General features: G+C 34.1%; 1 long non-coding RNA gene across 2 annotated transcripts; it reads right to left on the bottom strand.

Annotated features, from left to right (window-relative positions):
- Window positions 1-225: 225 nt before the first annotated feature.
- LOC149580006 (uncharacterized) lies at window positions 226-9,105 on the bottom strand. 2 transcript variants are annotated; one of them, XR_016352972.1, is made up of 4 exons: window positions 8,891-9,105; window positions 8,522-8,642; window positions 626-698; window positions 226-474 (listed from the first exon to the last, which is right to left on the bottom strand). It is a non-coding gene; the product is annotated as an uncharacterized LOC149580006 (long non-coding RNA). The 2 variants fall into 2 exon arrangements; XR_016352973.1 differs by having other exon boundaries at window positions 226-484.
- Window positions 9,106-10,515: the final 1,410 nt, after the last annotated feature.

Consider the following 10,515-nt stretch of genomic DNA (forward strand, 5'->3'; position numbering starts at 1 on the left):
TTTTGCAAAGTGACTTCTGATTCATTAATGATCTATTTATTTATGAAATTGTGCCTTACAGCTTTAATATTAAGATCAAAAATGAAAAAAAACTAAATAAAACACAATGCATGGGAACACAAGCAACATACCTTAAAGAATGACCTTGGCCGGTAAGCCATTCTTTAAGCTGTCAAAAAAACACCAAGACTATAAGGGATGTGACCATCGCCAATAAGCATTCCCTTTAGTCTTTGAAGGGGCTTTTAACCCCTTCCAATAACTTTCTTTTATTGAGCATTGTTTTTTTACATGTTACAAAATTTTAGATCAGTGTTTGATCAAAATATTACAATGGAAATGAGAAATGACCAATTACTTGCTGCTCTGAATCTATATCAGCAACTTCACCCGGTTAATCTATACCAACAACTTTACTCCTGTGCTTGCACCTTCAAAGTGATGAAAATTAATTCGTTGAAGAAGCCTTTGGCCCTGAGGATCCCTATCATTATCAATCTCAGTTGCAATACTATTTATATTTAAAAGAACAATGTAATGAAATTCTTATGCAAAAACATATAGAATAAGGACAGAGTTAAAAAGGGTGAACTGAAAAAATTAAATATCAAGAACACGTACTTACCAGATCTCCTGTTCCTATTCTTTTTAAAAGAACACCATGCATCAACTTCAATGATGTATCAGCTCACTAATAGCTACAAATTGTCTTAATTGTCAGCCAACATTTCATAACTTGACTAGTAGTTCAAATAAAAGAGTACATTAAAACATAATGTTTTAATGATCTGAAGATGCTTTTGATTAAATAATAGAACTAATTAAATAAATGTCTTGAGAACACAGAAATTTTAAAATAAAAAAGAAAATTACAAACTTATCAGAATCTTTATCTGCCACAACATAAAAATAAATGTCCAATAAATCAAAACATTCTTAAAATTCAGGAAAAAAAAATTTAGTAAAATCAGAAACTGTTTCTTTAACTTTTGTGTCATGGTTGCCCACCTCCATTGCCACTATTTGCTAAACAACTTTGCAGTGATGATTTTGCTGTTCTGGATGAGTTTGAAAAGGAGGTAGCTCCAGATGAGTCTTGACTTACGAGGATTTCGGATGGCCTAAATATCCAAAATGCAATGGATTGTCCTGAATTCATTTTCTGAGAGTGTTTTCAATTTTCCTATGCCAGATGATTTCTGATGTCCAATTTCACCGGATTTAATGCAAGAATATTTTTGACATTATTTATGAAACCTCCTACAGGTGCAGTACCAAAAAACATATTTCTATTATGCGTCACTTAAGGAAAAATTCAAGAGTATCCTCAAATTAGTTTCAAGAGTATCCAATATGGTAAAGTTATTGTCAGAGTGCTGGACAGAGTGCTGTAATATTAGAAGCAACACCTACAAAGTAAACTCTTGTCAAAGATTTCAGCCAAACAACTCCTTTGCACGTGGCTGCTGCGAGAGGCAAACTAAATACAATGGAAACTCTTCTTTCAGAGCAAGAGCATAAGAAGAATTATTGATGCAGTGGTAAAACACAACGGAAGCAAACACAATAGCAATAGGAACTAGCACCAGCAAGAGAGAGATTATAAAATTCTTCTATTTAATTTATCAAATGAACCGTACATACATTAGCTCTTCCTGCAGATTTCTTCTCTTCGTAACTTTGTTTCCAGAAACATTGCTCTCAAGCCTGACCTAAACCTAAACCTAAGACTACTTATACTTGCTAAGACGGTCTACGGAAAATTCTAGATTATTACAAAACAGAAAATTCTAGATTAGTATAGAATGGGGAAGAATGACCCCACAATGATCTGTACAAATCCCAAGAAAATTATCTTATCCTAATTATGAAATCAAGATAAATTTCTCAAGTCGGCTCATGCATAAAACTTGACCTAAATACTTTATATAAAACTTTGACCTAAATACTTTATGTGGGTGCTCCTGCACCATACTCCCCAGGAAATTTTATCTCAAGCCCACTTGAGATGAGCTCTTGTAGAGTGGTACCTTGCTTCTTGATATCTTGTTCAGTCATCCACACAGCATCTACATCCGAATAACCTTTGAGTTTTACCAAATACTGATTGGACTCCTTTCCTTTTCGCTGCTTAATGACTTTGATGTCAAGTATCCTGTCTAGTTGTGGTGTCTGCTTAAATGGTAGATGTTGAATGTCTTCTGTATCAGCAATCTGTCCTGTATCAATTTCTTCAATGGTTGCTTTGAATGGTGTGAAGTCTGCTATGTTAAAGATGGGAGAAATGCCAATCTCAGGTGGCAATTGAATCTCATAAGCATTTGGTCCAAACTTTTTTAATATTTTATAAGGACCTAGTTTTCTCAACATAAGTTTGGTAGATTTACCTTTTGGTAGCCTCTCCTTCTTGAGATTTGCCCATACTAAATCTCCCACTTCAAATTCTAAATGTCTCCGTTTCTGATCTGCATGCTTCTTATACTTGTCAGAGCTATTTTGGAGTTTTGTTTTGACTTCATCATGGATTTCTTTTATGGCAATAGCAAATTCTTCTCCTTGGGCACTGACTTGTTGCTGTGAACTCATATCCCTTAACTCAAAAATCCCTCTAGGATGAATTCCATATACCACTTGGAATGGTGATTTTTTTGTACTTCTATTGATGGAGTCATTATATGCAAATTCAACTTGGGATAGGATTACATCCCATTTTGCTGCATGTTGTCTTGTGAGGGTTCTTAACAAATTGCCCAATGTTCTATTAACTACCTCTGTTTGGCCATCAGTTTCAGGGTGGTAGGTTGATGAAAATGATAAATTGGTTCCAAGTTTCCTCCATAAAGTTCTCCAAAAGTGTCCTACGAACTTCACATCCCTGTCTGAAACTATATTAAGGGGTAGCCCATGAATCCTTATGACTTCCTTGAAAAAGAGATTTGCTATATGAGAAGCATCATTGGTTGACTTACAGGGTAAGAAGTGAACCATTTTGCTGAACCTATCTACTACAACAAATACACTATCATATCCCTTTTGTGTCCATGGCAACCCCATTACAAAATCCATTGTTATGCTTTCCCAAGGTCTAGATGGTATTGGCAAAGGTTGATAAAGCCCAGCATTTGTAGTCCTTCTTTTGGCCCTTTGACAAATCATACATGTTGCCACAAAGTTTCTCACATCAGTCTAAAGTTTAGGCCAATAGTAGTACCTTCTAACCAATTCTAAGATTTTATCCAAACCAAAATGTCAAGTATTTATATAATGTTTATATCAAGATAAATTTCTCAAGTCGGCTCATGCATAAAACTTGACCTAAATACATAAAACTTAACCTACTTGACCTAAATACATAAAATTTGACCTAAATACTTTATATAAAACTTTGACCTAAATACTTTATGTGGGTGCTCCTGCACCATACTCCTCAGGAAATTTTATCTCAAGCCCACTTGAGATGAGCTCTTGTAGAGTGGTACCTTGCTTCTCGATATCTTGTTCAGTCATCCACACAGCATCTACATCCAAATAACCTTTGAGTTTTACCAAGTACTGATTGGACTCCTGTCCTTTTCGCTGCTTAATGACTTTGATGTCAAGTATCCTGTCTAGTTGTGGTGTCTGCTTAAATGGTAGATGTTGAATGTCTTCTGTATCAGCAATCTGTCCTGTATCAATTTCTTCAATGGTTGCTTTGAATGGTGTGAGGTCTGCTATGTTGAAGATGGGAGAAATGCCAATCTCAAGTGGCAATTGAATCTCATAAGCATTTGGTCCAAACTTCTTTAATATTTTACAAGGACCTAGTTTTCTCAACATAAGTTTGGTAGATTTACCTTTTGGTAGCCTCTCCTTCTTGAGATTTGCCCATACTAAATCTCCCACTTCAAATTCTAAATGTCTCTGTTTCTGATCTGCATGCTTCTTATACTTGTCAGAGCTGGTTTGGAGTTTTGCTTTGACTTCATCATGGATTTCTTTTATGGCAATAGCAAATTCTTCTCCTTGGGCACTAACTTGTTGCTGTGAACTCATATCCCTTAACTCAAAAATCCCTCTAGGATGAATTCCGTATACCACTTGGAATGGTGATTTTCCCGTACTTCTATTGATGGAGTCATTATATGCAAATTCAGCTTGGGGTAGGATTACATCCCATTTTGCTGCATGTTGTCTTGTAAGGGTTCTTAACAAATTGCCCAATGTTCTATTAACTACCTCTGTTTGGCCATCAATTTCAGGGTGGTAGGCTGATGAAAATGATAAATTGGTTCCAAGTTTCCTCCATAAAGTTCTCCAAAAGTGTCCTACGAACTTCACATCCCTGTCTGAAACTATATTGAAGGGTAGCCCATGAATCCTTATGACTTCCTTGAAAAAGAGATTTGCTATATGAGAAGCATCATTGGTTGACTTACAGGGTAAGAAGTGAGCCATTTTGCTGAACCTATCTACTACAACAAATACACTATCATACCCCTTTTGTGTCCGTGGCAGCCCCATTACAAAATCCATTGTTATGCTTTCCCAAGGTCTAGATGGTATTCGCAAAGGTTGATAAAGCCCAGCATTTGTAGTCCTTCCTTTGGCCCTTTCTCCTTGAATGAAATTCCACCAAGTGAAGGCTGGTCCATTCAACTTTGACTTGGCAATTTTTACCTTATCCTTCTCTGCTATATTTTCACATTCAAAATGGTTGTTCAAGGTTTCTATCCAATCCACAACAACATCAGCATCCATCTTTCCTAAGAAGATGGGTAGGTCACCTTTGGCATCCTTCTTACCAACTCTCTCAAGGGTTTCTATAAAGTATCTCTGATCTGCAGGTAAGTTAACCACCTCCTGCTCTGGGGTATCCTCTTCTTCCCCTTTTTCCTCTTGCTCTGAGGAGACCTTTGCTTTCTTTTCCATCCGGCCCTTCATCTTCTCAAATTCATCTAATAACCACTTATTGATTTTCTCTTGTTCTTGCATCTTCTTTGCCAGTTCAGCATTAGTGACAACAGAAGCAAACACAATAGCAATAGGAACTAGCACCAGCAAGAGACAGATTATAAAATTCTTCTATTTAATTTATCAAATGAACCGTACATACATTAGCTCTTCCTGCAGATTTCTTCTCTTCGTAACTTTGTTTCCAGAAACTTTGCTCTCAAGCCTGACCTAAACCTAAACCTAAGACTCTACTTCTACTTGCTAAGACGGTCTACGGAAAATTCTAGATTATTACAAAATAGAAAATTCTAGATTAGTATAGAATGGGGAAGAATGACCCCACAATGATCTGTACAAATCCCAAGAAAATTATCTTATCCTAATTACGAAATCAAGATAAATTTCTCAAGTCGGCTCATGCATAAAACTTGACCTAAATACATAAAACTTGACCTACTTGACCTAAATACATAAAACTTGACCTAAATACTTTATATAAAACTTTGACCTAAATACTTTATGTGGGTGCTCCTGCACCAATTATGTTGGGGCAGCAGACGTGCCATAAAGCAGCAAGTGGAGGCCATTGGAGAGTTGCTAAAAAGCTTAAGGATGCCATAAAGATAGCTGAGATGCTTTTAAACAACCGTAAACAAGAAAAGGAGAGAAGCTTACATTTCGAAGCCTCGTTGTTCAGTACTGTGCAGAGCATAAAATCCCATTTGAAAAGTCAGAAAGAATTAAGAAAAGTTCTTTCTTGGAAGGCATCCCAAGCACCAAAGCAGCTAAAATGACAAACAGTATTTCTTGTGGAAAGGCGGGCTGCTTATAAATTCAGACTACTTGCAGAAGCAGGGGCCATAGCATTGCTTGTGCCACTGCTTTCTTCAGAGGATCCCAAAGCTCAAGAAAATGTTGTAACTGCCCTTCTCAATCTATTTTCCCTAATTAAGCTTTGAGGCTGGGTTTTCCCAATGCTGCGTGATGCTAATTTGGGCAAGAAACTTTCCACTGCCTAGCTTTGTCGATCAGCAGATTATGCAGATGCAATGGTGGGAAACATCCTGGCAAAGAAGCAACAGTGTTGAACCTCACTGAGTTTTTTGATTCATAAGATGTTTAATTTGTGTATGTTAATTAGAATATGTCTATGTTCTTATAAATATAATGTTCTGCATATGTCTATGTTCTTATAAATATAATGTTCTGAATATGTCTATGTTCTTATAGATATAATGTGTATGTTTGCACAGATTTTTCCAAATTCATTTTACCCTATATCATCAACTCCAAATATCTGTTGTCTTAATAGAGAAAAAGAATAATCACTTGCATTCAATTTCTACAAGTTAAAAAACTATCTCAAATACTTCAATATGGCTGAAGAATACCCACTTCTTCATTTCCATTAGCTGAAGTTGGTCTCTCGCATTAGCTACTCTAATTATCTTGGCACTTATATGTCTCCTTGATTCAAGCTTCAATTCTCAGAAGAATGGAAGATATCCTAAATGAATTTGAAAGTTCATAGAGGTTCAAATTAAAGATTCTGATTAGTGTGAGATAATTTGTCATCGTTTTCTTGCAAATAGTTGTTAAAAATTAACTGATCCAGTCAACTCCAATGCTTGCAATACAACATGCCAATCTAGTCAGCTTCACATTGAAAAATCCTTAGATGAAGGGAACGGATGACAAGTTAGAAACTACAGTTGTATTACAGTCTATAAAATCTTCTTTTACTTGTCTTATTTAAGCAACAAATAAAGCATTGTATAAATATGCACTTTATGCAAATGAACTTCAAAATTGGAGAATGGCCATGTTCCTATAAATATAAATATAAAGTCTGATCTCGAAAAGAGGGAGGTGTCACAGCGGAGCAATGTTTACTCAAGGTAACAACCATTTTGAAATTGAATCCACCAATTTAAAATGAAAACAAAAACCGAGGGAAGATGCTAATAGCATACATACTTTAAGCTAGACTTGACAAGACTTAAACTACATAACTTTGAATCCACAACTATGCTAAAATATGACCGCTCTTCTTATATTGAGTTCAGACTGTCAAATTGAGGAAAACAAATTTAATGTTTTAATGCCATATATATAGATAGCTTTAAGAGAATTGTTCAACCTACAAATCCAAACACAGATTACACTTGAAGAGCAAGGGCTTGTGCATCAAAGGTGTTATTGGAGATCAAAGAGACATTAGAAGTCATGTTGTCAGAAATTGCACTTTTAAGCTGCCAAATCCATTGTATAATACATTGTGAAACTATTTTAGGTGTTATATAGTTGGTACCAGTATGGCCTATGGATAACAGCAGAGTTCCTATGACATTATAGAAGCATGTGTATGTTGTGCGAGTATTTGTTGTTGTATGTTGTGCAAGTATAGTGGACTCGAATAAAGGCTAAACTTTAGCAGCTAATGAAGTCAAACATGTGATCTACATGACAAACAGATAACATAGATAACATTCAGCAAAACTGCCAACCTTCCTTCTGTGTGTTGTGAATGTACAGAGTTACATGAAAAATTATTTGAGAATTCCTTAATGATATTATGGAAAGATTTCTCCAATTTGATACAAATGATGAACTCAAAGAGTACTCTTAAAATTACATTATAATAATAATCAAACTCAAGCTAATATGCTTTTCCTATAAGGTGTTGATCTCTTATAACATAGAAGGTTGAATAGGTCCTTCTAACAAATTTGTACTCTACTATCTCATTTAAAGCTCTGTAATGAAATGGTCATTTAAAAAGAGGTTGAAAAACCATTATGACAATGTTAACCTATTTGGTTGGAGCATATCATCTCTCTACATAATTCATAGCTTCTTGAAACCAGATGGTATGTTCTTAGAATTGTGTAAAACCAGGTCTGACGCTATGTACAGAGGTAGTGAAATTCCTTGATGTTATTAGACATCTCATGAATGGTGATGGACTTAATGCGTATCGGACACTTAGATGCATACAGAGAAACGTGGAGTTGTTGGCGGCTCTGAATTCCAAAGTGCATACAGAGAAGCAAAGATCATATTGGGTGACAGTCCTACTAAAAAGGGACAGACTTTTCATTAACTTGTGTTAAGATCATAAGGAAGAAGGTCAAATGGTTAAACACAATGTAAGTGAATGCTTTGACTACATGATTACCTTAGTTTTCTGGTTTGTTTTCTTCATGAAGTCTCACGATTTCCTTCAAAAAATCATTTCAAAACCCTAATAGACAAATACAAAACCAAACCAAAATCAAATCACTTCAGAATTCAAACCCTGGAAAATAGGTAGGACAAAAATAACAAGAATTATAAAGACGTCAAATCCTCAGGCTGCAATCAAAGTTTGAGCATTCAAATACCTATGATTTTCAATAAACATGGAAAAAAAAAGTATCCTACGAATCCAGACACAATTCATATATTTTTGCCCTAATTTGAATTTTAGACTTATACTGCAAATATGTGATAATGTTAGCAATAACTTTTCTGCAAACCATTCAGAAGTTTGTTGCATAACTAAAATAAATAGAGTATATGTAGGAATATTTAAAAATCAACTTACCCAGAATAAGAGTTCTGAAAGAAGGATCAATTCAATTCCATCTGGTGCTGCCTCTTCCTCCTGCATGCCTCTGCTTAGTCCTCTGCCATTAGAAAAAATACGAAACCTAGAAAATAGAGACCTAAAAAAAAAAAAATCATAGATCAACAAAAAACGGACAAACATAAGACAAAAGAAACAAAAACAAAATCAGACCAAATCAGACCAGTGTGCACACTGTAAAAAGGATAGTGAAAAATATTAAGAAATATTAAGTTTTCAGACCAAAGAAAGAACTGAGAAATTAGAAGATATTTTAGAAAGGAATTTTTGACAAAAGGGAAAAACAATGTTTGAATTTCTAGAACGGTACAAATATATATCTCTTACCCTAATTTTTTTTCCAGTTTTTTCGGCTATTTCCAGCTCCCCATAACGATCAATTTGAGATTTTGTTACCGTTTCAAATTTGAATTTCAATTTACTGGACCTTCATAACCTATAAACCAGATTTCAAATTTGAATTTCAACTTATCGGAGCTTCATGTTCAGGCAAACCGTGCGGACATTCTGCGGCGGCATAATGCTAATCATGTCATTTCCTGATATTTGTGTAAAGATGTTTAATTTTATAATAACATTTAAATTTATATTCTAAAAATTTTAATTCATATTTTGAAATATAATTTGGGCTGTATGTGAGATTGTCACTGGGATCAAACGGTAGCTTTAAGTAGGATGAAAATAATAAATCGAATTTACCTAATGTCACATTAAAATATTATCTATTAAATTGGAATCTACAAAATTTTGAGAAAAGAAAGACTAAAATTATAGAAAATAGAATATATTTAGAGATTAATTTGTTTTTAAAATGAAATTGTTATTATTGTTTCTAAATTAAATATAATATAGATATAGTATATTTTTAAAACTTAGATTATATTTTGTTACAATATGACTTTATCATATCATTGAGAGTTTCTAAATATATCATTTTCAATATGTTTTCACCAAATAATCATAACAAGATATAAAGGTTTCAACTTTGGATATAAAATGTTCAATCAAATCATTATGTAGGAGATTCTTTAACTTATCTACCATTGATTATCTCCACAAACCAAGCTATCCAACCTAGATCATGTTTAGTTTATCTAAAGATTCCAACTTTTGTTCCTAGTATAGGTGGTTCAACTACTACTAGATAGGGTGCTTTTTAATGTCCTTTTTCCGGGTCCATTATGATTGAAGACTTTGAATTAATTTTAATATCCATAATAGTCATTTCAATTATCCAATGATGCTTGTTATTTAGATTTAAGATAATAAAAAATACAAGTGTTTTCGAATTTGCCATAGATACCATCTATGGACACCCTCATAGTTTACAAGTCCAAGCCTCTTTTCAATAACGAGATGATGATCCCTACCCTCTTTTGAGATAAGATCCACTAGACTAGATTTATACAAGGCCCTCCTTGATAACATTGTATCCTTTTATTTACATTCAAATATGTTGAAAATATTATTATTTTGATTGCTCATAATAATGATATTATTAGGAAAAGATCCTTTGTATAGTCATTGGAAAGTATCTCAAATTCCAATATTAATTTACTTATAAGTATGTTATAACCTATATTATATTCTTACTTACATGTGTTCATGAATTTCCTTCATACCTTTGGGCTGATGATACTAAATGAATACAAATATTAAATTTATGTTATTTTGGGAATTGGCAATTCACAGGGGTTCAGATATGATCCTACAACCCATACTGGTGGTATTAATACACAATAGGTAAACAAAATTTACTATTGCATATCAAGGAGACAAAAAGGGAGTACAATGTAAGTTTTGAATAGTAGAACTAGCAACGAAACAAAGACAAAACCAAGCCATAGCCCAACGGCAGAAGCGGAGAGTTTATAGCATATTACGGCAAACGATATGACAATACAGCATATTGATTAGTTCAAATATATTACTCTTCCTCTTCACCACTAGAC

Source organism: Cupressus sempervirens, chromosome 1, assembly GCF_028749045.1.
Source record: "Cupressus sempervirens isolate cs-2001-9-10 chromosome 1, ASM2874904v1, whole genome shotgun sequence".
NCBI classification, from domain to species: domain Eukaryota; kingdom Viridiplantae; phylum Streptophyta; class Pinopsida; order Cupressales; family Cupressaceae; genus Cupressus; species Cupressus sempervirens.